This window comes from Schistocerca nitens, chromosome 6 (genome assembly GCF_023898315.1).
Source record: "Schistocerca nitens isolate TAMUIC-IGC-003100 chromosome 6, iqSchNite1.1, whole genome shotgun sequence".
Taxonomy (NCBI): Eukaryota; Metazoa; Arthropoda; class Insecta; order Orthoptera; family Acrididae; genus Schistocerca; species Schistocerca nitens.
In genome coordinates, this window is record NC_064619.1 from 115,648,156 (window position 1) to 115,671,353 (window position 23,198).

The window sequence follows — 23,198 nt, forward strand, 5'->3', positions numbered from 1 at the left end:
CACTTCATCATACTGAATCTTGCAGCCCTCGACCAGATATCGGATTTGGCACACAGCTGCTGCAGGGGGTGTCCACATTGCCGTTTTCCAAATCTCTTGACTGTTTCGCCCTTACGATCGACGACGAGCGTCGGGCCACCAGAAGTTTGCGGTCTGCACAATCCTGTCCTAGTGCACAGCTTGTGGGATAGCGTGGCTCGACTGCGAAATGCGCCTTTCGGCTCCTCTCTCTGGCTACAGTATGCTGTTGTCCACAGTGGCACTGGCGTTGCCCATGGGGCTTCATGTAAGGCGACTGCACGTCTCTCGGCCAACAGCGGCCCACTGCAGATCGACACTTAAGAGACACCAAATACAAATCGACATCGAGAGACAGGCCCTGTCATATGGCAGTCGCGACGTATACGCTGAAATTGAATGTAAAGAATACGTCTTTTGTAGTGGGCGTCGCTCTACTGCAGTGCACACATGACGAATAAATAGGAAAAGAGTAGAACGTCTGTGTAGGGCCATGTTTTTACCTACAGTGTCACTTGGCTGAATGTGTATAAGGCTCTGTGGCATCACTCAAACACAGCCAAATTGTCACGCTAGCTGTGTATCTCTAACAAAGTTGACGTATGTCCTCACCTCGGTGCCGGTTAAAACGATTTCGCCCCCGGGTGGGCTCGAACCACCAACCTTTCGGTTAACAGCCGAACGCGCTAGCCGATTGCGCCACGGAGGCCTTGAATTTGGCTCACTTGTGCTCTGTATATCAACGCAATTCGTATACCTTCTGCAGGAATCTCGCAGAATGGTAGCATCTGCTTGCGCCTCTTCACATGGATAACGTGCATGCACACTGTAGCGAGGCTCGTACACGAATACGTGTCTCTCGGCCAACAGCGGCCCACTGCAGATCGACACTTAAGAGACACCAAATACAAATCGACATCGAGAGACAGGCCCTGTCATATGGCAGTCGCGACGTATACGCTGAAATTGAATGTAAAGAATACGTCTTTTGTAGTGGGCGTCGCTCTACTGCAGTGCACACATGACGAATAAATAGGAAAAGAGTAGAACGTCTGTGTAGGGCCATGTTTTTACCTACAGTGTCACTTGGCTGAATGTGTATAAGGCTCTGTGGCATCACTCAAACACAGCCAAATTGTCACGCTAGCTGTGTATCTCTAACAAAGTTGACGTATGTCCTCACCTCGGTGCCGGTTAAAACGATTTCGCCCCCGGGTGGGCTCGAACCACCAACCTTTCGGTTAACAGCCGAACGCGCTAGCCGATTGCGCCACGGAGGCCTTGAATTTGGCTCACTTGTGCTCTGTATATCAACGCAATTCGTATACCTTCCGCAGGAATCTCGCAGAATGGTAGCATCTGCTTGCGCCTCTTCACATGGATAACGTGCATGCACACTGTAGCGAGGCTCGTACACGAATACGTGTCTCTCGGCCAACAGCGGCCCACTGCAGATCGACACTTAAGAGACACCAAATACAAATCGACATCGAGAGACAGGCCCTGTCATATGGCAGTCGCGACGTATACGCTGAAATTGAATGTAAAGAATACGTCTTTTGTAGTGGGCGTCGCTCTACTGCAGTGCACACATGACGAATAAATAGGAAAAGAGTAGAACGTCTGTGTAGGGCCATGTTTTTACCTACAGTGTCACTTGGCTGAATGTGTATAAGGCTCTGTGGCATCACTCAAACACAGCCAAATTGTCACGCTAGCTGTGTATCTCTAACAAAGTTGACGTATGTCCTCACCTCGGTGCCGGTTAAAACGATTTCGCCCCCGGGTGGGCTCGAACCACCAACCTTTCGGTTAACAGCCGAACGCGCTAGCCGATTGCGCCACGGAGGCCTTGAATTTGGCTCACTTGTGCTCTGTATATCAACGCAATTCGTATACCTTCTGCAGGAATCTCGCAGAATGGTAGCATCTGCTTGCGCCTCTTCACATGGATAACGTGCATGCACACTGTAGCGAGGCTCGTACACGAATACGTGTCTCTCGGCCAACAGCGGCCCACTGCAGATCGACACTTAAGAGACACCAAATACAAATCGACATCGAGAGACAGGCCCTGTCATATGGCAGTCGCGACGTATACGCTGAAATTGAATGTAAAGAATACGTCTTTTGTAGTGGGCGTCGCTCTACTGCAGTGCACACATGACGAATAAATAGGAAAAGAGTAGAACGTCTGTGTAGGGCCATGTTTTTACCTACAGTGTCACTTGGCTGAATGTGTATAAGGCTCTGTGGCATCACTCAAACACAGCCAAATTGTCACGCTAGCTGTGTATCTCTAACAAAGTTGACGTATGTCCTCACCTCGGTGCCGGTTAAAACGATTTCGCCCCCGGGTGGGCTCGAACCACCAACCCTTCGGTTAACAGCCGAACGCGCTAGCCGATTGCGCCACGGAGGCCTTGAATTTGGCTCACTTGTGCTCTGTATATCAACGCAATTCGTATACCTTCTGCAGGAATCTCGCAGAATGGTAGCATCTGCTTGCGCCTCTTCACATGGATAACGTGCATGCACACTGTAGCGAGGCTCGTACACGAATGACATCGCCAAGCATGACATTATACTACAAAATGCATACAAACCACTGTTGTGCCTATGCATTCAGAAAACCTCTGAGGCCAGTAGAATACTTTTCATAGGCTGTAGAACATCCCTTTCATTCAGTGTACTGCCATGTGTTAGATGCTGCTCGAGATAGCTCCGCTCCTTGCAGGAAGGTTAAAAAAATGAATGCCTTCTGTGAGGTTCGAACTCACGACCCCTGGTTTACGAGGCCAGTGCTCTACCACTGAGCTAAGAAGGCGGCAGCTTAGCGTTTGTGAGCTATCCCCGAATTGTCACTTCATCATACTGAATCTTGCAGCCCTCGACCAGATATCGGATTTGGCACACAGCTGCTGCAGGGGGTGTCCACATTGCCGTTTTCCAAATCTCTTGACTGTTTCGCCCTTACGATCGACGACGAGCGTCGGGCCACCAGAAGTTTGCGGTCTGCACAATCCTGTCCTAGTGCACAGCTTGTGGGATAGCGTGGCTCGACTGCGAAATGCGCCTTTCGGCTCCTCTCTCTGGCTACAGTATGCTGTTGTCCACAGTGGCACTGGCGTTGCCCATGGGGCTTCATGTAAGGCGACTGCACGTCTCTCGGCCAACAGCGGCCCACTGCAGATCGACACTTAAGAGACACCAAATACAAATCGACATCGAGAGACAGGCCCTGTCATATGGCAGTCGCGACGTATACGCTGAAATTGAATGTAAAGAATACGTCTTTTGTAGTGGGCGTCGCTCTACTGCAGTGCACACATGACGAATAAATAGGAAAAGAGTAGAACGTCTGTGTAGGGCCATGTTTTTACCTACAGTGTCACTTGGCTGAATGTGTATAAGGCTCTGTGGCATCACTCAAACACAGCCAAATTGTCACGCTAGCTGTGTATCTCTAACAAAGTTGACGTATGTCCTCACCTCGGTGCCGGTTAAAACGATTTCGCCCCCGGGTGGGCTCGAACCACCAACCTTTCGGTTAACAGCCGAACGCGCTAGCCGATTGCGCCACGGAGGCCTTGAATTTGGCTCACTTGTGCTCTGTATATCAACGCAATTCGTATACCTTCTGCAGGAATCTCGCAGAATGGTAGCATCTGCTTGCGCCTCTTCACATGGATAACGTGCATGCACACTGTAGCGAGGCTCGTACACGAATACGTGTCTCTCGGCCAACAGCGGCCCACTGCAGATCGACACTTAAGAGACACCAAATACAAATCGACATCGAGAGACAGGCCCTGTCATATGGCAGTCGCGACGTATACGCTGAAATTGAATGTAAAGAATACGTCTTTTGTAGTGGGCGTCGCTCTACTGCAGTGCACACATGACGAATAAATAGGAAAAGAGTAGAACGTCTGTGTAGGGCCATGTTTTTACCTACAGTGTCACTTGGCTGAATGTGTATAAGGCTCTGTGGCATCACTCAAACACAGCCAAATTGTCACGCTAGCTGTGTATCTCTAACAAAGTTGACGTATGTCCTCACCTCGGTGCCGGTTAAAACGATTTCGCCCCCGGGTGGGCTCGAACCACCAACCTTTCGGTTAACAGCCGAACGCGCTAGCCGATTGCGCCACGGAGGCCTTGAATTTGGCTCACTTGTGCTCTGTATATCAACGCAATTCGTATACCTTCTGCAGGAATCTCGCAGAATGGTAGCATCTGCTTGCGCCTCTTCACATGGATAACGTGCATGCACACTGTAGCGAGGCTCGTACACGAATGACATCGCCAAGCATGACATTATACTACAAAATGCATACAAACCACTGTTGTGCCTATGCATTCAGAAAACCTCTGAGGCCAGTAGAATACTTTTCATAGGCTGTAGAACATCCCTTTCATTCAGTGTACTGCCATGTGTTAGATGCTGCTCGAGATAGCTCCGCTCCTTGCAGGAAGTTTAAAAAAATGAATGCCTTCTGTGAGGTTCGAACTCACGACCCCTGGTTTACGAGACCAGTGCTCTACCACTGAGCTAAGAAGGCGGCAGCTTAGCGTTTGTGAGCTATCCCCGAATTGTCACTTCATCATACTGAATCTTGCAGCCCTCGACCAGATATCGGATTTGGCACACAGCTGCTGCAGGGGGTGTCCACATTGCCGTTTTCCAAATCTCTTGACTGTTTCGCCCTTACGATCGACGACGAGCGTCGGGCCACCAGAAGTTTGCGGTCTGCACAATCCTGTCCTAGTGCACAGCTTGTGGGATAGCGTGGCTCGACTGCGAAATGCGCCTTTCGGCTCCTCTCTCTGGCTACAGTATGCTGTTGTACACAGTGGCACTGGCGTTGCCCATGGGGCTTCATGTAAGGCGACTGCACGTCTCTCGGCCAACAGCGGCCCACTGCAGATCGACACTTAAGAGACACCAAATACAAATCGACATCGAGAGACAGGCCCTGTCATATGGCAGTCGCGACGTATACGCTGAAATTGAATGTAAAGAATACGTCTTTTGTAGTGGGCGTCGCTCTACTGCAGTGCACACATGACGAATAAATAGGAAAAGAGTAGAACGTCTGTGTAGGGCCATGTTTTTACCTACAGTGTCACTTGGCTGAATGTGTATAAGGCTCTGTGGCATCACTCAAACACAGCCAAATTGTCACGCTAGCTGTGTATCTCTAACAAAGTTGACGTATGTCCTCACCTCGGTGCCGGTTAAAACGATTTCGCCCCCGGGTGGGCTCGAACCACCAACCTTTCGGTTAACAGCCGAACGCGCTAGCCGATTGCGCCACGGAGGCCTTGAATTTGGCTTACTTGTGCTCTGTATATCAACGCAATTCGTATACCTTCTGCAGGAATCTCGCAGAATGGTAGCATCTGCTTGCGCCTCTTCACATGGATAACGTGCATGCACACTGTAGCGAGGCTCGTACACGAATACGTGTCTCTCGGCCAACAGCGGCCCACTGCAGATCGACACTTAAGAGACACCAAATACAAATCGACATCGAGAGACAGGCCCTGTCATATGGCAGTCGCGACGTATACGCTGAAATTGAATGTAAAGAATACGTCTTTTGTAGTGGGCGTCGCTCTACTGCAGTGCACACATGACGAATAAATAGGAAAAGAGTAGAACGTCTGTGTAGGGCCATGTTTTTACCTACAGTGTCACTTGGCTGAATGTGTATAAGGCTCTGTGGCATCACTCAAACACAGCCAAATTGTCACGCTAGCTGTGTATCTCTAACAAAGTTGACGTATGTCCTCACCTCGGTGCCGGTTAAAACGATTTCGCCCCCGGGTGGGCTCGAACCACCAACCTTTCGGTTAACAGCCGAACGCGCTAGCCGATTGCGCCACGGAGGCCTTGAATTTGGCTCACTTGTGCTCTGTATATCAACGCAATTCGTATACCTTCTGCAGGAATCTCGCAGAATGGTAGCATCTGCTTGCGCCTCTTCACATGGATAACGTGCATGCACACTGTAGCGAGGCTCGTACACGAATACGTGTCTCTCGGCCAACAGCGGCCCACTGCAGATCGACACTTAAGAGACACCAAATACAAATCGACATCGAGAGACAGGCCCTGTCATATGGCAGTCGCGACGTATACGCTGAAATTGAATGTAAAGAATACGTCTTTTGTAGTGGGCGTCGCTCTACTGCAGTGCACACATGACGAATAAATAGGAAAAGAGTAGAACGTCTGTGTAGGGCCATGTTTTTACCTACAGTGTCACTTGGCTGAATGTGTATAAGGCTCTGTGGCATCACTCAAACACAGCCAAATTGTCACGCTAGCTGTGTATCTCTAACAAAGTTGACGTATGTCCTCACCTCGGTGCCGGTTAAAACGATTTCGCCCCCGGGTGGGCTCGAACCACCAACCTTTCGGTTAACAGCCGAACGCGCTAGCCGATTGCGCCACGGAGGCCTTGAATTTGGCTCACTTGTGCTCTGTATATCAACGCAATTCGTATACCTTCTGCAGGAATCTCGCAGAATGGTAGCATCTGCTTGCGCCTCTTCACATGGATAACGTGCATGCACACTGTAGCGAGGCTCGTACACGAATGACATCGCCAAGCATGACATTATACTACAAAATGCATACAAACCACTGTTGTGCCTATGCATTCAGAAAACCTCTGAGGCCAGTAGAATACTTTTCATAGGCTGTAGAACATCCCTTTCATTCAGTGTACTGCCATGTGTTAGATGCTGCTCGAGTTAGCTCCGCTCCTTGCAGGAAGGTTAAAAAAATGAATGCCTTCTGTGAGGTTCGAACTCACGACCCCTGGTTTACGAGACCAGTGCTCTACCACTTTTTTTTTCTTTTTTTTTTTTTTTCCACACAATGTTTCACGAGCCATACAATACTGATGGGACCTGCGACCATCTATGGAAGATCCTTTTGACTACAGCTTATTTCCTGCTGCCACAAATGAGCTACAATCCTATTCAATGAAAAATTGTCTCCGAAAGGCATCAAATCTGCTTCAAATGATACGTGGCTATCAGCACCATTATTCAACACACATGCTCGACTGTGCGCAGACGCCTGTGGTGTAGCTCTTGGGCCCTGAATCAGACGCAGTAGTTCCAACAAAAACTCTCCTGAACGGCACTGTGCCGAAAATTTCGCTACAGATCACCCTTGTCTTGCTTGAGCTTCAGGTAGAAGCCGGTTTGCAGCCAGGAAGCGGACAGCAGCAACTTTCAACTAGTTTTGTAGTACTCAAACAACACAGTAAAACAGCATGCATCTTTTGCAGAACTGGAAAAACTCGACCGTGACAGGATTCGAACCTGCAATCTTCGGATCCGAAGTCCGACGCCTTATCCATTTTTTTTTTTTTTTTTTTTTTTTCAAATGAGCTACAATCCTATTCAATGAAAAATTGTCTCCGAAAGGCATCAAATCTGCTTCAAATGATACGTGGCTATCAGCACCATTATTCAACACACATGCTCGACTGTGCGCAGACGCCTGTGGCGTAGCTCTTTTTTTTTTTCTGAGCTATTTTTTTTTCTTTTTTTTATAATTTGTCCTTTTTTATACTTGTTCTATGTTTTATTTTTGCAATTGTTTTTAAAGTGTTGGCTAATTTTTCTTTATATTTACTTTTTTGAAATTTTGTTTTGTATTTTTTTTCTTTATTTTTTTTAAAGAAAAAATAAACAAATCCCCTCCTTTGGGGAGCACCGTGAACAATTTTTTCAAGAAGAAGGAAAAAACATTATTGTGTGTCATCTCGGATCCAAGTGTATTCAGGTGATCCATGTTCACCGTTGGAGGGAGGTACCGAGGCGCAGTGGCTGAAGTCAGGACACGGCGCAGAAGCAGTGGGGCCTCTTCGCGGCACTACAGATGCTCCGCGTCCCAACCCACCCCCACACTCCCGGTTCACTACCCTATTCCCATTTTTTTGAATACAAGTTTAAGCATATTTCCAAAGTTCTTACCATGATTCTTGAATTGAAGAGTTTTGTGAAATTCGATTGCCATATGCATTTTGAATGCTACAGGATCATCATCCCCAAGTTTGTTAAAGATATAACTAGAATAATTACCCAGTAACCAGATCACAGCGTTATTTTTCGTCTGTGGGTAAAACTTAAAATCAGGTCGATAGATCATCTTCGCCTGGACATTTGCGGGAACACTGCGAGTGATAAGTGCGACTTGTTGCTGAATCCAGTTCCAGTTGTGGAGACGTTCCCCACAGGTGCATCTGTGCAGCACGGTATCTAGGAGGTCGCAGTGAAGACAGAGGTCGGTAGCACTCAGTCCTATCCGGTGGAGTCGCTCATTGGTACTTATTATATTATTGACTGCTTTGTACCACGCAGTACGAGCATCCGAGCTCAAAACAGTGGAACCAACGTTTCGCCATACTGTATCCCATTTTACTCCACTATATTTGTTAACAATCGGATTCTGGCTTTCGTGTTCCCTCCTTTCCGCCAAAATTGCTTTTGCCGTTAAAGACTGAGTTTGCCGTAACTGGTGACTAAGGTAGCTATACTCGAGATAATACTCTCTGATATGTTTAAGCCGGTAACAAATAGGTTGAACATTCAGCGGAGGTTCAAGACTGTGTGGCCGGACAGCATGAAATAACTGTGCCGTAAGACCATGAGGTTCCTTCTGTATGATTTCCGCCGTACGTGACACGTACAGAGCCAGTGCTTTGCTCCGTATGTCAACCAATCCCATCCCTCCATGCGTAGGGTGTAGCGCTGCTGTTCGTGCAGATACACGAAAGATCTCGCCTTTCCATAGAAATTTCGTAACTTTTGACATGATATTTTGAGCCACTCCTGCAGGAAGAGGAAGAACCTGCGCCGTGTAGAAGGCCTTAGATAAAACACACGTATTAATCAATGTAATTCTGTCAAATTGGTTCAGACTTCTGTGGTAGTTATCAATTACTGCACCGTTGATTTTGTGAGCCACATCCCTCCAGTTCGCTGCCGTCATGTTTAATGTTGACGCCTTCAACACTATCCCTAGAGCTTTAAGTTCACTGACGTGTGTGGCACATGAAATGGGAAGACGATCAAGGCCTCGCAGATTTAAAAACTTGCTTTTCTGTTCATTTATGTGTGCTCCAGACGCCTGACAGTAGGTCTTGAGGACAGCTTCAAGCTCAGTGACGTCAGACTCATCTCTGATAACAATCCCAACATCATCCGCATAGGCTCCTGTTACGGACTTCACTCCTGAGATCGTTAAACCACTAAGCTTCGCCTGCAGGTGCGTGAGGAGCGGCTCGAGCGAAATGACGAACAGCAACATCGACAACGGGCTGCCCTGAGGGACACCTCTGTCGATTAGGAGCCGTTGCGTGAGTTGCGAATTTACTGAAATTTTTGCAGTGATTCCGAGGGCCACATTCTTTATCATTGCGATCGCGGACGGTAAGAAGCCCAAGCGCCGCAGTGTCTCTAGTAGGTACGTGTGATTGACAAGATCAAATGCCTTAAAAAAATCAAGAAAAAGCAGACCACATCTTACGTTGCTGGCGTCAGCTAGCGCAATAATATCCCTATAAAAGGCGACCGTTTGCAGGATAGTCCGGCGAAAAGCACATGTTTGCTGTTTGCAAAGTAGGTTGGAAGTGAGCGGCAGAAGCCTCATCTTAACTGCACGAGCTACAATCTTGTAATCGGAATTCAGTAGTGATATCGGCCGAAGATTTGTTACAGATTTTCCACCTCTGGTCTTAGGGAGGAGAACAATTTTACATTCTTTAAACTCTCCTGGAACAGACTGCCCCTGCAAGACCTCGTTCACCATGTCTGTGATCTGCGCTCCTAGTATGTGCCAGTACGTTTTATAAAATTCAATGGGAAGACCGTCAGGCCCAGGGGACTTATTAGTAGGGGAACTGCAGATGAGATCGAAAACGTCTTCGTGACTGAAACCCGAAGAAAGACTGTCACTTTCGTCTGCAGTTATCCTCGAAGAAAGAACTTCAAGGAGGTGAGAAGCGCTGTCTGCATGGGGAGCGGTTGAAGTATAAGTCCTGACAAAGTAGCTGTAAAGTTCTCTGACGATATCGCGTTGATTTGTGACCGTCGTGCCATCTTCGAGTTTAAGTTCATCAATGAAAGCCCTCCTTCTATTCTTCGCGTGCTTGACGAGGTGATACAAGGCCACCATTTCGTCTGCGCGTACTGATTTAACTTTGGATCGAACCTTTAGTCCTTCTAACTGCTCCCGTTTCAGACTGATTAATTTAGCTTTGACTCTCTGAATTTCCCCTATTCTAGTAGCCGTGGCATCCGCTCTGTCATACAAATCTCTTAATACGGAGTAATAAAATTCCATTGTCCTGCGAATTCCAGTAGCCCGTTCAATACCAAAGGACATAAGAACCCTGCGCAGTTTGGGCTTCGCTTTATAGGTCCACCATGCTAGAACGCTAGGGAAGGCATGAATAGTGCGGAGGCACTGATCCCAAGCACGCCTTACGGCCTCCTCCAGATCTGAGTCGGTTAATAATGCAAGATTAAGATGCCACTGATTTTTAAACCAGCGCGTGGGCTGTTGTTGTAAGTTGATACACGCAACCACGCCACTGTGGTCTGAGAAGCTGGTAGGAATAGTTTCTACAGTTAATAAGTTAGTTGTTAAATTATCAGACACATAAATCCTGTCGATCCTGCTACAGGAGTTTCCAACGATGTGTGTGTACCTCACTAAAGTAGGGTACCGAGCTTCCCAGGCGTCCTTGAGTTTAAGATCATAAACAAGACGGTTTAAATCAGGTGAATAATTAAAATTCGGTGTCTGATCTTTGCTGGACAATACACAATTAAAATCACCTCCAATGATCAGCTGCGTAGGATTGTTCCGCAGTAAATAAATGATATCTTCCTTATAAAAACGTGCTCTGTCAGCTCTACGAGTACTCCCGGAAGGCGCGTACAAATAACAGTAACGCCAAAAATATTGACACTCAGTCCTCGACCGGATTCTAATCTTTCAATGTTGGCAACTGGAATACCTTCCCTAATTAAGACGGCAGTCCCCACGTTCGTTTCCGGGGAAGAATTGATTATTGCAACAAAACCGGTAAGGTTTATTTGCTGCAAGGCCACCTCTTGTAAAAGGGCGACGTCTGTATCCGACTCGTAAAGAGATTGTTGTAGAGCACGTACCTTGACGTCGGATCGGATCTTGTTAACATTTAACGTTGTTATTTTATAAGCCTGTGACATACTGAGACCTATGCAGGAAGGGGGAGGAATTAATCATCGCCAACGGTCGGATCGTCATGCCATTCCATTTGTGGATCCGGGTGTAAAGCCAAGTCATGCTCGTTGTGTTTGCCCCCGGCATCTTTATTCTTAGTTTTCTTTCGGACAACGTTCACATTTGGTTGGATTCTGTTCCTGCGGCGCCCACTATGAGCCATCTCGGCAGACGGCGGCGTGGGCGGGTCGTGGGGAATGTCAACGGCCGACGACGGTCCCGACACTACGGCCGGAATCACTCGCGGCGTGTCCTCCGGCGGCAAACCAGCTGCGGAAGTACTTTCGCTATCAACACGTTTGTCATCAAACTCCACATGAAGTGGTTTGTTGACAGTTTCCGACACCGACTGCTGTTTATGTTCGCGTTCCGTGTTATGACAACATTCCTGTTGTGTTGCCGTGTCGCGAGCCGCCGCCGTTGGCTGTCCGGCATCCTCATCCAAAGGTGTGGTCTGTTTACTATCACAACTGTCTACGCCGTGGTGAGCCCCTGCAGCGACCTGCTGTTCACATGTCGGTCGGTCCACCGGAACCTGGTGCTGTGGTTGGTCGGAGGGCCGACCAGCCGTACCCTGCGACGCCGCGACAGCAGCTGAAATGTCACTATGTGACATGCCAGAGGAAAAATCGTCTACTAGAACGGGACCTTTTAAGAACTTAGTATCAGATCTACGTTCCTGCGAGTCTTGTCTCTTTGATTCCGGTGTATTGTGGGCTTCGTCCTCAGAACTACTACCGTCACAAGTCCTACGCCGTTTGTTGGTAGCAGTGTCTCCGGTCGCAAGTGTCGGTTCGTCCGTAATTTTCCGAGGCAGGGTTGGAAATTCCTCAATGCGCACGACTTCCGGTTCATGCAACGCAGATGCACCACCGGCTGTAGCACTTTCTGCCGCTTGATTATCGGTAATAATCTCCGCGAGCGTTAACCGTTTCCGTTGCTGTAAGGAATTTTTTAAGACGAAAACCCGTTTGGGACAATCTTTACGCATGTGGCCACTCTCATTGCAGATGTGACACGTCAAAGTTTGACCAGTGTAAGTAACTTGAACCCTGTAGTCGCAAACCATAATATGGGAAGGAATATTGACCTTCACATGCATATCTACTGACCGAACACCACTGAAACACTGCAGGCGGTGCTGGCTAGACCAGCGTTCATTGCGAATCTGTTTGATGTCCCCATACTTGCTTAACACATCTTTCAAATAACAATTTTCAACTTCTGGGGGCAGATTGAAAATACGAACATTTTTATACTCTACGTCGGCATTAGAAACGGTAACGGTACTTACAGAGTTATCCCGATGTCGGAACTCAACTCGCCCGCCATGCTTCATGAGTATCTTATCCAGCAACACAGGGTTCAGTAATTTGACAAAAAAACAATACTGCTCCATGTCGTAATACGCAGTGTGCACCTGATCAGAATTGATACCAATAACGTCCACTATCCAATCATGAATTTCCAGTGAAGTCGGTTGTACGTGACGGGTTGACTTTTCAAATTCAAAGCGGAGGGTACTTTTCCTGGGAAATAACCTGGCCATAGCAGAAATTTACAAGCGGTCAAGGCCGCTAAATAATAACAGCGAAAAGGGGTAGAAACTTCACCACAATTAACGGAAAACAATCACTGCACGTCCAACAGAAAGTAGAAACAACACAATATCACAACTCGTAAACACACCGGTTAACAGCGCTCTCAGCACGTCCGAATAGCTCCGTGTCTCAAGCGCGACTGACCACTGAGCTAAGAAGGCGGCAGCTTAGCGTTTGTGAGCTATCCCCGAATTGTCACTTCATCATACTGAATCTTGCAGCCCTCGACCAGATATCGGATTTGGCACACAGCTGCTGCAGGGGGTGTCCACATTGCCGTTTTCCAAATCTCTTGACTGTTTCGCCCTTACGATCGACGACGAGCGTCGGGCCACCAGAAGTTTGCGGTCTGCACAATCCTGTCCTAGTGCACAGCTTGTGGGATAGCGTGGCTCGACTGCGAAATGCGCCTTTCGGCTCCTCTCTCTGGCTACAGTATGCTGTTGTCCACAGTGGCACTGGCGTTGCCCATGGGGCTTCATGTAAGGCGACTGCACGTCTCTCGGCCAACAGCGGCCCACTGCAGATCGACACTTAAGAGACACCAAATACAAATCGACATCGAGAGACAGGCCCTGTCATATGGCAGTCGCGACGTATACGCTGAAATTGAATGTAAAGAATACGTCTTTTGTAGTGGGCGTCGCTCTACTGCAGTGCACACATGACGAATAAATAGGAAAAGAGTAGAACGTCTGTGTAGGGCCATGTTTTTACCTACAGTGTCACTTGGCTGAATGTGTATAAGGCTCTGTGGCATCACTCAAACACAGCCAAATTGTCACGCTAGCTGTGTATCTCTAACAAAGTTGACGTATGTCCTCACCTCGGTGCCGGTTAAAACGATTTCGCCCCCGGGTGGGCTCGAACCACCAACCTTTCGGTTAACAGCCGAACGCGCTAGCCGATTGCGCCACGGAGGCCTTGAATTTGGCTCACTTGTGCTCTGTATATCAACGCAATTCGTATACCTTCTGCAGGAATCTCGCAGAATGGTAGCATCTGCTTGCGCCTCTTCACATGGATAACGTGCATGCACACTGTAGCGAGGCTCGTACACGAATGACATCGCCAAGCATGACATTATACTACAAAATGCATACAAACCACTGTTGTGCCTATGCATTCAGAAAACCTCTGAGGCCAGTAGAATACTTTTCATAGGCTGTAGAACATCCCTTTCATTCAGTGTACTGCCATGTGTTAGATGCTGCTCGAGATAGCTCCGCTCCTTGCAGGAAGGTTAAAAAAATGAATGCCTTCTGTGAGGTTCGAACTCACGACCCCTGGTTTACGAGACCAGTGCTCTACCACTGAGCTAAGAAGGCGGCAGCTTAGCGTTTGTGAGCTATCCCCGAATTGTCACTTCATCATACTGAATCTTGCAGCCCTCGACCAGATATCGGATTTGGCACACAGCTGCTGCAGGGGGTGTCCACATTGCCGTTTTCCAAATCTCTTGACTGTTTCGCCCTTACGATCGACGACGAGCGTCGGGCCACCAGAAGTTTGCGGTCTGCACAATCCTGTCCTAGTGCACAGCTTGTGGGATAGCGTGGCTCGACTGCGAAATGCGCCTTTCGGCTCCTCTCTCTGGCTACAGTATGCTGTTGTCCACAGTGGCACTGGCGTTGCCCATGGGGCTTCATGTAAGGCGACTGCACGTCTCTCGGCCAACAGCGGCCCACTGCAGATCGACACTTAAGAGACACCAAATACAAATCGACATCGAGAGACAGGCCCTGTCATATGGCAGTCGCGACGTATACGCTGAAATTGAATGTAAAGAATACGTCTTTTGTAGTGGGCGTCGCTCTACTGCAGTGCACACATGACGAATAAATAGGAAAAGAGTAGAACGTCTGTGTAGGGCCATGTTTTTACCTACAGTGTCACTTGGCTGAATGTGTATAAGGCTCTGTGGCATCACTCAAACACAGCCAAATTGTCACGCTAGCTGTGTATCTCTAACAAAGTTGACGTATGTCCTCACCTCGGTGCCGGTTAAAACGATTTCGCCCCCGGGTGGGCTCGAACCACCAACCTTTCGGTTAACAGCCGAACGCGCTAGCCGATTGCGCCACGGAGGCCTTGAATTTGGCTCACTTGTGCTCTGTATATCAACGCAATTCGTATACCTTCTGCAGGAATCTCGCAGAATGGTAGCATCTGCTTGCGCCTCTTCACATGGATAACGTGCATGCACACTGTAGCGAGGCTCGTACACGAATACGTGTCTCTCGGCCAACAGCGGCCCACTGCAGATCGACACTTAAGAGACACCAAATACATATCGACATCGAGAGACAGGCCCTGTCATATGGCAGTCGCGACGTATACGCTGAAATTGAATGTAAAGAATACGTCTTTTGTAGTGGGCGTCGCTCTACTGCAGTGCACACATGACGAATAAATAGGAAAAGAGTAGAACGTCTGTGTAGGGCCATGTTTTTACCTACAGTGTCACTTGGCTGAATGTGTATAAGGCTCTGTGGCATCACTCAAACACAGCCAAATTGTCACGCTAGCTGTGTATCTCTAACAAAGTTGACGTATGTCCTCACCTCGGTGCCGGTTAAAACGATTTCGCCCCCGGGTGGGCTCGAACCACCAACCTTTCGGTTAACAGCCGAACGCGCTAGCCGAGTGCGCCACGGAGGCCTTGAATTTGGCTCACTTGTGCTCTGTATATCAACGCAATTCGTATACCTTCTGCAGGAATCTCGCAGAATGGTAGCATCTGCTTGCGCCTCTTCACATGGATAACGTGCATGCACACTGTAGCGAGGCTCGTACACGAATGACATCGCCAAGCATGACATTATACTACAAAATGCATACAAACCACTGTTGTGCCTATGCATTCAGAAAACCTCTGAGGCCAGTAGAATACTTTTCATAGGCTGTAGAACATCCCTTTCATTCAGTGTACTGCCATGTGTTAGATGCTGCTCGAGATAGCTCCGCTCCTTGCAGGAAGGTTAAAAAAATGAATGCCTTCTGTGAGGTTCGAACTCACGACCCCTGGTTTACGAGACCAGTGCTCTACCACTGAGCTAAGAAGGCGGCAGCTTAGCGTTTGTGAGCTATCCCCGAATTGTCACTTCATCATACTGAATCTTGCAGCCCTCGACCAGATATCGGATTTGGCACACAGCTGCTGCAGGGGGTGTCCACATTGCCGTTTTCCAAATCTCTTGACTGTTTCGCCCTTACGATCGACGACGAGCGTCGGGCCACCAGAAGTTTGCGGTCTGCACAATCCTGTCCTAGTGCACAGCTTGTGGGATAGCGTGGCTCGACTGCGAAATGCGCCTTTCGGCTCCTCTCTCTGGCTACAGTATGCTGTTGTCCACAGTGGCACTGGCGTTGCCCATGGGGCTTCATGTAAGGCGACTGCACGTCTCTCGGCCAACAGCGGCCCACTGCAGATCGACACTTAAGAGACACCAAATACAAATCGACATCGAGAGACAGGCCCTGTCATATGGCAGTCGCGACGTATACGCTGAAATTGAATGTAAAGAATACGTCTTTTGTAGTGGGCGTCGCTCTACTGCAGTGCACACATGACGAATAAATAGGAAAAGAGTAGAACGTCTGTGTAGGGCCATGTTTTTACCTACAGTGTCACTTGGCTGAATGTGTATAAGGCTCTGTGGCATCACTCAAACACAGCCAAATTGTCACGCTAGCTGTGTATCTCTAACAAAGTTGACGTATGTCCTCACCTCGGTGCCGGTTAAAACGATTTCGCCCCCGGGTGGGCTCGAACCACCAACCTTTCGGTTAACAGCCGAACGCGCTAGCCGATTGCGCCACGGAGGCCTTGAATTTGGCTCACTTGTGCTCTGTATATCAACGCAATTCGTATACCTTCTGCAGGAATCTCGCAGAATGGTAGCATCTGCTTGCGCCTCTTCACATGGATAACGTGCATGCACACTGTAGCGAGGCTCGTACACGAATACGTGTCTCTCGGCCAACAGCGGCCCACTGCAGATCGACACTTAAGAGACACCAAATACATATCGACATCGAGAGACAGGCCCTGTCATATGGCAGTCGCGACGTATACGCTGAAATTGAATGTAAAGAATACGTCTTTTGTAGTGGGCGTCGCTCTACTGCAGTGCACACATGACGAATAAATAGGAAAAGAGTAGAACGTCTGTGTAGGGCCATGTTTTTACCTACAGTGTCACTTGGCTGAATGTGTATAAGGCTCTGTGGCATCACTCAAACACAGCCAAATTGTCACGCTAGCTGTGTATCTCTAACAAAGTTGACGTATGTCCTCACCTCGGTGCCGGTTAAAACGATTTCGCCCCCGGGTGGGCTCGAACCACCAACCTTTCGGTTAACAGCCGAACGCGCTAGCCGATTGCGCCACGGAGGCCTTGAATTTGGCTCACTTGTGCTCTGTATATCAACGCAATTCGTATACCTTCTGCAGGAATCTCGCAGAATGGTAGCATCTGCTTGCGCCTCTTCACATGGATAACGTGCATGCACACTGTAGCGAGGCTCGTACACGAATGACATCGCCAAGCATGACATTATACTACAAAATGCATACAAACCACTGTTGTGCCTATGCATTCAGAAAACCTCTGAGGCCAGTAGAATACTTTTCATAGGCTGTAGAACATCCCTTTCATTCAGTGTACTGCCATGTGTTAGATGCTGCTCGAGATAGCTCCGCTCCTTGCAGGAAGGTTAAAAAAATGAATGCCTTCTGTGAGGTTCGAACTCACGACCCCTGGTTTACGAGACCAGTGCTCTACCACTGAGCTAAGAAGGCGGCAGCTTAGCGTTTGTGAGCTATCCCCGAATTGTCACTTCATCATACTGAATCTTGCAGCCCTCGACCAGATATCGGATTTGGCACACAGCTGCTGCAGGGGGTGTCCACATTGCCGTTTTCCAAATCTCTTGACTGTTTCGCCCTTACGATCGACGACGAGCGTCGGGCCACCAGAAGTTTGCGGTCTGCACAATCCTGTCCTAGTGCACAGCTTGTGGGATAGCGTGGCTCGACTGCGAAATGCGCCTTTCGGCTCCTCTCTCTGGCTACAGTATGCTGTTGTCCACAGTGGCACTGGCGTTGCCCATGGGGCTTCATGTAAGGCGACTGCACGTCTCTCGGCCAACAGCGGCCCACTGCAGATCGACACTTAAGAGACACCAAATACAAATCGACATCGAGAGACAGGCCCTGTCATATGGCAGTCGCGACGTATACGCTGAAATTGAATGTAAAGAATACGTCTTTTGTAGTGGGCGTCGCTCTACTGCAGTGCACACATGACGAATAAATAGGAAAAGAGTAGAACGTCTGTGTAGGGCCATGTTTTTACCTACAGTGTCACTTGGCTGAATGTGTATAAGGCTCTGTGGCATCACTCAAACACAGCCAAATTGTCACGCTAGCTGTGTATCTCTAACAAAGTTGACGTATGTCCTCACCTCGGTGCCGGTTAAAACGATTTCGCCCCCGGGTGGGCTCGAACCACCAACCTTTCGGTTAACAGCCGAACGCGCTAGCCGATTGCGCCACGGAGGCCTTGAATTTGGCTCACTTGTGCTCTGTATATCAACGCAATTCGTATACCTTCTGCAGGAATCTCGCAGAATGGTAGCATCTGCTTGCGCCTCTTCACATGGATAACGTGCATGCACACTGTAGCGAGGCTCGTACACGAATACGTGTCTCTCGGCCAACAGCGGCCCACTGCAGATCGACACTTAAGAGACACCAAATACATATCGACATCGAGAGACAGGCCCTGTCATATGGCAGTCGCGACGTATACGCTGAAATTGAATGTAAAGAATACGTCTTTTGTAGTGGGCGTCGCTCTACTGCAGTGCACACATGACGAATAAATAGGAAAAGAGTAGAACGTCTGTGTAGGGCCATGTTTTTACCTACAGTGTCACTTGGCTGAATGTGTATAAGGCTCTGTGGCATCACTCAAACACAGCCAAATTGTCACGCTAGCTGTGTATCTCTAACAAAGTTGACGTATGTCCTCACCTCGGTGCCGGTTAAAACGATTTCGCCCCCGGGTGGGCTCGAACCACCAACCTTTCGGTTAACAGCCGAACGCGCTAGCCGATTGCGCCACGGAGGCCTTGAATTTGGCTCACTTGTGCTCTGTATATCAACGCAATTCGTATACCTTCTGCAGGAATCTCGCAGAATGGTAGCATCTGCTTGCGCCTCTTCACATGGATAACGTGCATGCACACTGTAGCGAGGCTCGTACACGAATGACATCGCCAAGCATGACATTATACTACAAAATGCATACAAACCACTGTTGTGCCTATGCATTCAGAAAACCTCTGAGGCCAGTAGAATACTTTTCATAGGCTGTAGAACATCCCTTTCATTCAGTGTACTGCCATGTGTTAGATGCTGCTCGAGATAGCTCCGCTCCTTGCAGGAAGGTTAAAAAAATGAATGCCTTCTGTGAGGTTCGAACTCACGACCCCTGGTTTACGAGACCAGTGCTCTACCACTGAGCTAAGAAGGCGGCAGCTTAGCGTTTGTGAGCTATCCCCGAATTGTCACTTCATCATACTGAATCTTGCAGCCCTCGACCAGATATCGGATTTGGCACACAGCTGCTGCAGGGGGTGTCCACATTGCCGTTTTCCAAATCTCTTGACTGTTTCGCCCTTACGATCGACGACGAGCGTCGGGCCACCAGAAGTTTGCGGTCTGCACAATCCTGTCCTAGTGCACAGCTTGTGGGATAGCGTGGCTCGACTGCGAAATGCGCCTTTCGGCTCCTCTCTCTGGCTACAGTATGCTGTTGTCCACAGTGGCACTGGCGTTGCCCATGGGGCTTCATGTAAGGCGACTGCACGTCTCTCGGCCAACAGCGGCCCACTGCAGATCGACACTTAAGAGACACCAAATACAAATCGACATCGAGAGACAGGCCCTGTCATATGGCAGTCGCGACGTATACGCTGAAATTGAATGTAAAGAATACGTCTTTTGTAGTGGGCGTCGCTCTACTGCAGTGCACACATGACGAATAAATAGGAAAAGAGTAGAACGTCTGTGTAGGGCCATGTTTTTACCTACAGTGTCACTTGGCTGAATGTGTATAAGGCTCTGTGGCATCACTCAAACACAGCCAAATTGTCACGCTAGCTGTGTATCTCTAACAAAGTTGACGTATGTCCTCACCTCGGTGCCGGTTAAAACGATTTCGCCCCCGGGTGGGCTCGAACCACCAACCTTTCGGTTAACAGCCGAACGCGCTAGCCGATTGCGCCACGGAGGCCTTGAATTTGGCTCACTTGTGCTCTGTATATCAACGCAATTCGTATACCTTCTGCAGGAATCTCGCAGAATGGTAGCATCTGCTTGCGCCTCTTCACATGGATAACGTGCATGCACACTGTAGCGAGGCTCGTACACGAATACGTGTCTCTCGGCCAACAGCGGCCCACTGCAGATCGACACTTAAGAGACACCAAATACATATCGACATCGAGAGACAGGCCCTGTCATATGGCAGTCGCGACGTATACGCTGAAATTGAATGTAAAGAATACGTCTTTTGTAGTGGGCGTCGCTCTACTGCAGTGCACACATGACGAATAAATAGGAAAAGAGTAGAACGTCTGTGTAGGGCCATGTTTTTACCTACAGTGTCACTTGGCTGAATGTGTATAAGGCTCTGTGGCATCACTCAAACACAGCCAAATTGTCACGCTAGCTGTGTATCTCTAACAAAGTTGACGTATGTCCTCACCTCGGTGCCGGTTAAAACGATTTCGCCCCCGGGTGGGCTCGAACCACCAACCTTTCGGTTAACAGCCGAACGCGCTAGCCGATTGCGCCACGGAGGCCTTGAATTTGGCTCACTTGTGCTCTGTATATCAACGCAATTCGTATACCTTCTGCAGGAATCTCGCAGAATGGTAGCATCTGCTTGCGCCTCTTCACATGGATAACGTGCATGCACACTGTAGCGAGGCTCGTACACGAATACGTGTCTCTCGGCCAACAGCGGCCCACTGCAGATCGACACTTAAGAGACACCAAATACATATCGACATCGAGAGACAGGCCCTGTCATATGGCAGTCGCGACGTATACGCTGAAATTGAATGTAAAGAATACGTCTTTTGTAGTGGGCGTCGCTCTACTGCAGTGCACACATGACGAATAAATAGGAAAAGAGTAGAACGTCTGTGTAGGGCCATGTTTTTACCTACAGTGTCACTTGGCTGAATGTGTATAAGGCTCTGTGGCATCACTCAAACACAGCCAAATTGTCACGCTAGCTGTGTATCTCTAACAAAGTTGACGTATGTCCTCACCTCGGTGCCGGTTAAAACGATTTCGCCCCCGGGTGGGCTCGAACCACCAACCTTTCGGTTAACAGCCGAACGCGCTAGCCGATTGCGCCACGGAGGCCTTGAATTTGGCTCACTTGTGCTCTGTATATCAACGCAATTCGTATACCTTCTGCAGGAATCTCGCAGAATGGTAGCATCTGCTTGCGCCTCTTCACATGGATAACGTGCATGCACACTGTAGCGAGGCTCGTACACGAATGACATCGCCAAGCATGACATTATACTACAAAATGCATACAAACCACTGTTGTGCCTATGCATTCAGAAAACCTCTGAGGCCAGTAGAATACTTTTCATAGGCTGTAGAACATCCCTTTCATTCAGTGTACTGCCATGTGTTAGATGCTGCTCGAGATAGCTCCGCTCCTTGCAGGAAGGTTAAAAAAATGAATGCCTTCTGTGAGGTTCGAACTCACGACCCCTGGTTTACGAGACCAGTGCTCTACCACTGAGCTAAGAAGGCGGCAGCTTAGCGTTTGTGAGCTATCCCCGAATTGTCACTTCATCATACTGAATCTTGCAGCCCTCGACCAGATATCGGATTTGGCACACAGCTGCTGCAGGGGGTGTCCACATTGCCGTTTTCCAAATCTCTTGACTGTTTCGCCCTTACGATCGACGACGAGCGTCGGGCCACCAGAAGTTTGCGGTCTGCACAATCCTGTCCTAGTGCACAGCTTGTGGGATAGCGTGGCTCGACTGCGAAATGCGCCTTTCGGCTCCTCTCTCTGGCTACAGTATGCTGTTGTCCACAGTGGCACTGGCGTTGCCCATGGGGCTTCATGTAAGGCGACTGCACGTCTCTCGGCCAACAGCGGCCCACTGCAGATCGACACTTAAGAGACACCAAATACAAATCGACATCGAGAGACAGGCCCTGTCATATGGCAGTCGCGACGTATACGCTGAAATTGAATGTAAAGAATACGTCTTTTGTAGTGGGCGTCGCTCTACTGCAGTGCACACATGACGAATAAATAGGAAAAGAGTAGAACGTCTGTGTAGGGCCATGTTTTTACCTACAGTGTCACTTGGCTGAATGTGTATAAGGCTCTGTGGCATCACTCAAACACAGCCAAATTGTCACGCTAGCTGTGTATCTCTAACAAAGTTGACGTATGTCCTCACCTCGGTGCCGGTTAAAACGATTTCGCCCCCGTGTGGGCTCGAACCACCAACCTTTCGGTTAACAGCCGAACGCGCTAGCCGATTGCGCCACGGAGGCCTTGAATTTGGCTCACTTGTGCTCTGTATATCAACGCAATTCGTATACCTTCTGCAGGAATCTCGCAGAATGGTAGCATCTGCTTGCGCCTCTTCACATGGATAACGTGCATGCACACTGTAGCGAGGCTCGTACACGAATACGTGTCTCTCGGCCAACAGCGGCCCACTGCAGATCGACACTTAAGAGACACCAAATACATATCGACATCGAGAGACAGGCCCTGTCATATGGCAGTCGCGACGTATACGCTGAAATTGAATGTAAAGAATACGTCTTTTGTAGTGGGCGTCGCTCTACTGCAGTGCACACATGACGAATAAATAGGAAAAGAGTAGAACGTCTGTGTAGGGCCATGTTTTTACCTACAGTGTCACTTGGCTGAATGTGTATAAGGCTCTGTGGCATCACTCAAACACAGCCAAATTGTCACGCTAGCTGTGTATCTCTAACAAAGTTGACGTATGTCCTCACCTCGGTGCCGGTTAAAACGATTTCGCCCCCGGGTGGGCTCGAACCACCAACCTTTCGGTTAACAGCCGAACGCGCTAGCCGATTGCGCCACGGAGGCCTTGAATTTGGCTCACTTGTGCTCTGTATATCAACGCAATTCGTATACCTTCTGCAGGAATCTCGCAGAATGGTAGCATCTGCTTGCGCCTCTTCA

At 48.8% G+C, this 23,198-nt stretch overlaps 28 non-coding genes across 28 annotated transcripts; all 28 read right to left on the bottom strand.

The window, feature by feature from the left end:
• Positions 1-653: 653 nt before the first annotated feature.
• Trnan-guu (transfer RNA asparagine (anticodon GUU)) lies at positions 654-727 on the bottom strand. The gene has a single exon. It is a non-coding gene; the product is annotated as a tRNA-Asn (tRNA).
• Positions 728-1,224: 497 nt separating this feature from the next.
• Trnan-guu (transfer RNA asparagine (anticodon GUU)) lies at positions 1,225-1,298 on the bottom strand. Its single transcript has one exon. It is a non-coding gene; the product is annotated as a tRNA-Asn (tRNA).
• Positions 1,299-1,795: 497 nt separating this feature from the next.
• On the bottom strand, positions 1,796-1,869 carry Trnan-guu (transfer RNA asparagine (anticodon GUU)). Its single transcript has one exon. It is a non-coding gene; the product is annotated as a tRNA-Asn (tRNA).
• A 497-nt stretch (positions 1,870-2,366) lies between these two features.
• On the bottom strand, positions 2,367-2,440 carry Trnan-guu (transfer RNA asparagine (anticodon GUU)). Its single transcript has one exon. It is a non-coding gene; the product is annotated as a tRNA-Asn (tRNA).
• Positions 2,441-2,773: 333 nt separating this feature from the next.
• Trnat-cgu (transfer RNA threonine (anticodon CGU)) lies at positions 2,774-2,845 on the bottom strand. The gene has a single exon. It is a non-coding gene; the product is annotated as a tRNA-Thr (tRNA).
• Positions 2,846-3,533: 688 nt separating this feature from the next.
• On the bottom strand, positions 3,534-3,607 carry Trnan-guu (transfer RNA asparagine (anticodon GUU)). Its single transcript has one exon. It is a non-coding gene; the product is annotated as a tRNA-Asn (tRNA).
• Positions 3,608-4,104: 497 nt separating this feature from the next.
• Trnan-guu (transfer RNA asparagine (anticodon GUU)) lies at positions 4,105-4,178 on the bottom strand. Its single transcript has one exon. It is a non-coding gene; the product is annotated as a tRNA-Asn (tRNA).
• A 333-nt stretch (positions 4,179-4,511) lies between these two features.
• Trnat-cgu (transfer RNA threonine (anticodon CGU)) lies at positions 4,512-4,583 on the bottom strand. The gene has a single exon. It is a non-coding gene; the product is annotated as a tRNA-Thr (tRNA).
• A 688-nt stretch (positions 4,584-5,271) lies between these two features.
• Trnan-guu (transfer RNA asparagine (anticodon GUU)) lies at positions 5,272-5,345 on the bottom strand. The gene has a single exon. It is a non-coding gene; the product is annotated as a tRNA-Asn (tRNA).
• Positions 5,346-5,842: 497 nt separating this feature from the next.
• Trnan-guu (transfer RNA asparagine (anticodon GUU)) lies at positions 5,843-5,916 on the bottom strand. The gene has a single exon. It is a non-coding gene; the product is annotated as a tRNA-Asn (tRNA).
• Positions 5,917-6,413: 497 nt separating this feature from the next.
• Trnan-guu (transfer RNA asparagine (anticodon GUU)) lies at positions 6,414-6,487 on the bottom strand. The gene has a single exon. It is a non-coding gene; the product is annotated as a tRNA-Asn (tRNA).
• Positions 6,488-13,767: 7,280 nt separating this feature from the next.
• Trnan-guu (transfer RNA asparagine (anticodon GUU)) lies at positions 13,768-13,841 on the bottom strand. The gene has a single exon. It is a non-coding gene; the product is annotated as a tRNA-Asn (tRNA).
• Positions 13,842-14,174: 333 nt separating this feature from the next.
• Positions 14,175-14,246, bottom strand: Trnat-cgu (transfer RNA threonine (anticodon CGU)). Its single transcript has one exon. It is a non-coding gene; the product is annotated as a tRNA-Thr (tRNA).
• Positions 14,247-14,934: 688 nt separating this feature from the next.
• On the bottom strand, positions 14,935-15,008 carry Trnan-guu (transfer RNA asparagine (anticodon GUU)). Its single transcript has one exon. It is a non-coding gene; the product is annotated as a tRNA-Asn (tRNA).
• Positions 15,009-15,505: 497 nt separating this feature from the next.
• Trnan-guu (transfer RNA asparagine (anticodon GUU)) lies at positions 15,506-15,579 on the bottom strand. Its single transcript has one exon. It is a non-coding gene; the product is annotated as a tRNA-Asn (tRNA).
• A 333-nt stretch (positions 15,580-15,912) lies between these two features.
• Positions 15,913-15,984, bottom strand: Trnat-cgu (transfer RNA threonine (anticodon CGU)). The gene has a single exon. It is a non-coding gene; the product is annotated as a tRNA-Thr (tRNA).
• Positions 15,985-16,672: 688 nt separating this feature from the next.
• Positions 16,673-16,746, bottom strand: Trnan-guu (transfer RNA asparagine (anticodon GUU)). The gene has a single exon. It is a non-coding gene; the product is annotated as a tRNA-Asn (tRNA).
• Positions 16,747-17,243: 497 nt separating this feature from the next.
• On the bottom strand, positions 17,244-17,317 carry Trnan-guu (transfer RNA asparagine (anticodon GUU)). The gene has a single exon. It is a non-coding gene; the product is annotated as a tRNA-Asn (tRNA).
• A 333-nt stretch (positions 17,318-17,650) lies between these two features.
• Positions 17,651-17,722, bottom strand: Trnat-cgu (transfer RNA threonine (anticodon CGU)). Its single transcript has one exon. It is a non-coding gene; the product is annotated as a tRNA-Thr (tRNA).
• A 688-nt stretch (positions 17,723-18,410) lies between these two features.
• Trnan-guu (transfer RNA asparagine (anticodon GUU)) lies at positions 18,411-18,484 on the bottom strand. Its single transcript has one exon. It is a non-coding gene; the product is annotated as a tRNA-Asn (tRNA).
• A 497-nt stretch (positions 18,485-18,981) lies between these two features.
• Trnan-guu (transfer RNA asparagine (anticodon GUU)) lies at positions 18,982-19,055 on the bottom strand. Its single transcript has one exon. It is a non-coding gene; the product is annotated as a tRNA-Asn (tRNA).
• Positions 19,056-19,388: 333 nt separating this feature from the next.
• Positions 19,389-19,460, bottom strand: Trnat-cgu (transfer RNA threonine (anticodon CGU)). Its single transcript has one exon. It is a non-coding gene; the product is annotated as a tRNA-Thr (tRNA).
• Positions 19,461-20,148: 688 nt separating this feature from the next.
• On the bottom strand, positions 20,149-20,222 carry Trnan-guu (transfer RNA asparagine (anticodon GUU)). Its single transcript has one exon. It is a non-coding gene; the product is annotated as a tRNA-Asn (tRNA).
• Positions 20,223-20,719: 497 nt separating this feature from the next.
• On the bottom strand, positions 20,720-20,793 carry Trnan-guu (transfer RNA asparagine (anticodon GUU)). The gene has a single exon. It is a non-coding gene; the product is annotated as a tRNA-Asn (tRNA).
• Positions 20,794-21,290: 497 nt separating this feature from the next.
• On the bottom strand, positions 21,291-21,364 carry Trnan-guu (transfer RNA asparagine (anticodon GUU)). The gene has a single exon. It is a non-coding gene; the product is annotated as a tRNA-Asn (tRNA).
• Positions 21,365-21,697: 333 nt separating this feature from the next.
• On the bottom strand, positions 21,698-21,769 carry Trnat-cgu (transfer RNA threonine (anticodon CGU)). The gene has a single exon. It is a non-coding gene; the product is annotated as a tRNA-Thr (tRNA).
• A 688-nt stretch (positions 21,770-22,457) lies between these two features.
• Trnan-guu (transfer RNA asparagine (anticodon GUU)) lies at positions 22,458-22,531 on the bottom strand. The gene has a single exon. It is a non-coding gene; the product is annotated as a tRNA-Asn (tRNA).
• Positions 22,532-23,028: 497 nt separating this feature from the next.
• On the bottom strand, positions 23,029-23,102 carry Trnan-guu (transfer RNA asparagine (anticodon GUU)). The gene has a single exon. It is a non-coding gene; the product is annotated as a tRNA-Asn (tRNA).
• Between the last annotated feature and the right edge of the window lie 96 nt (positions 23,103-23,198).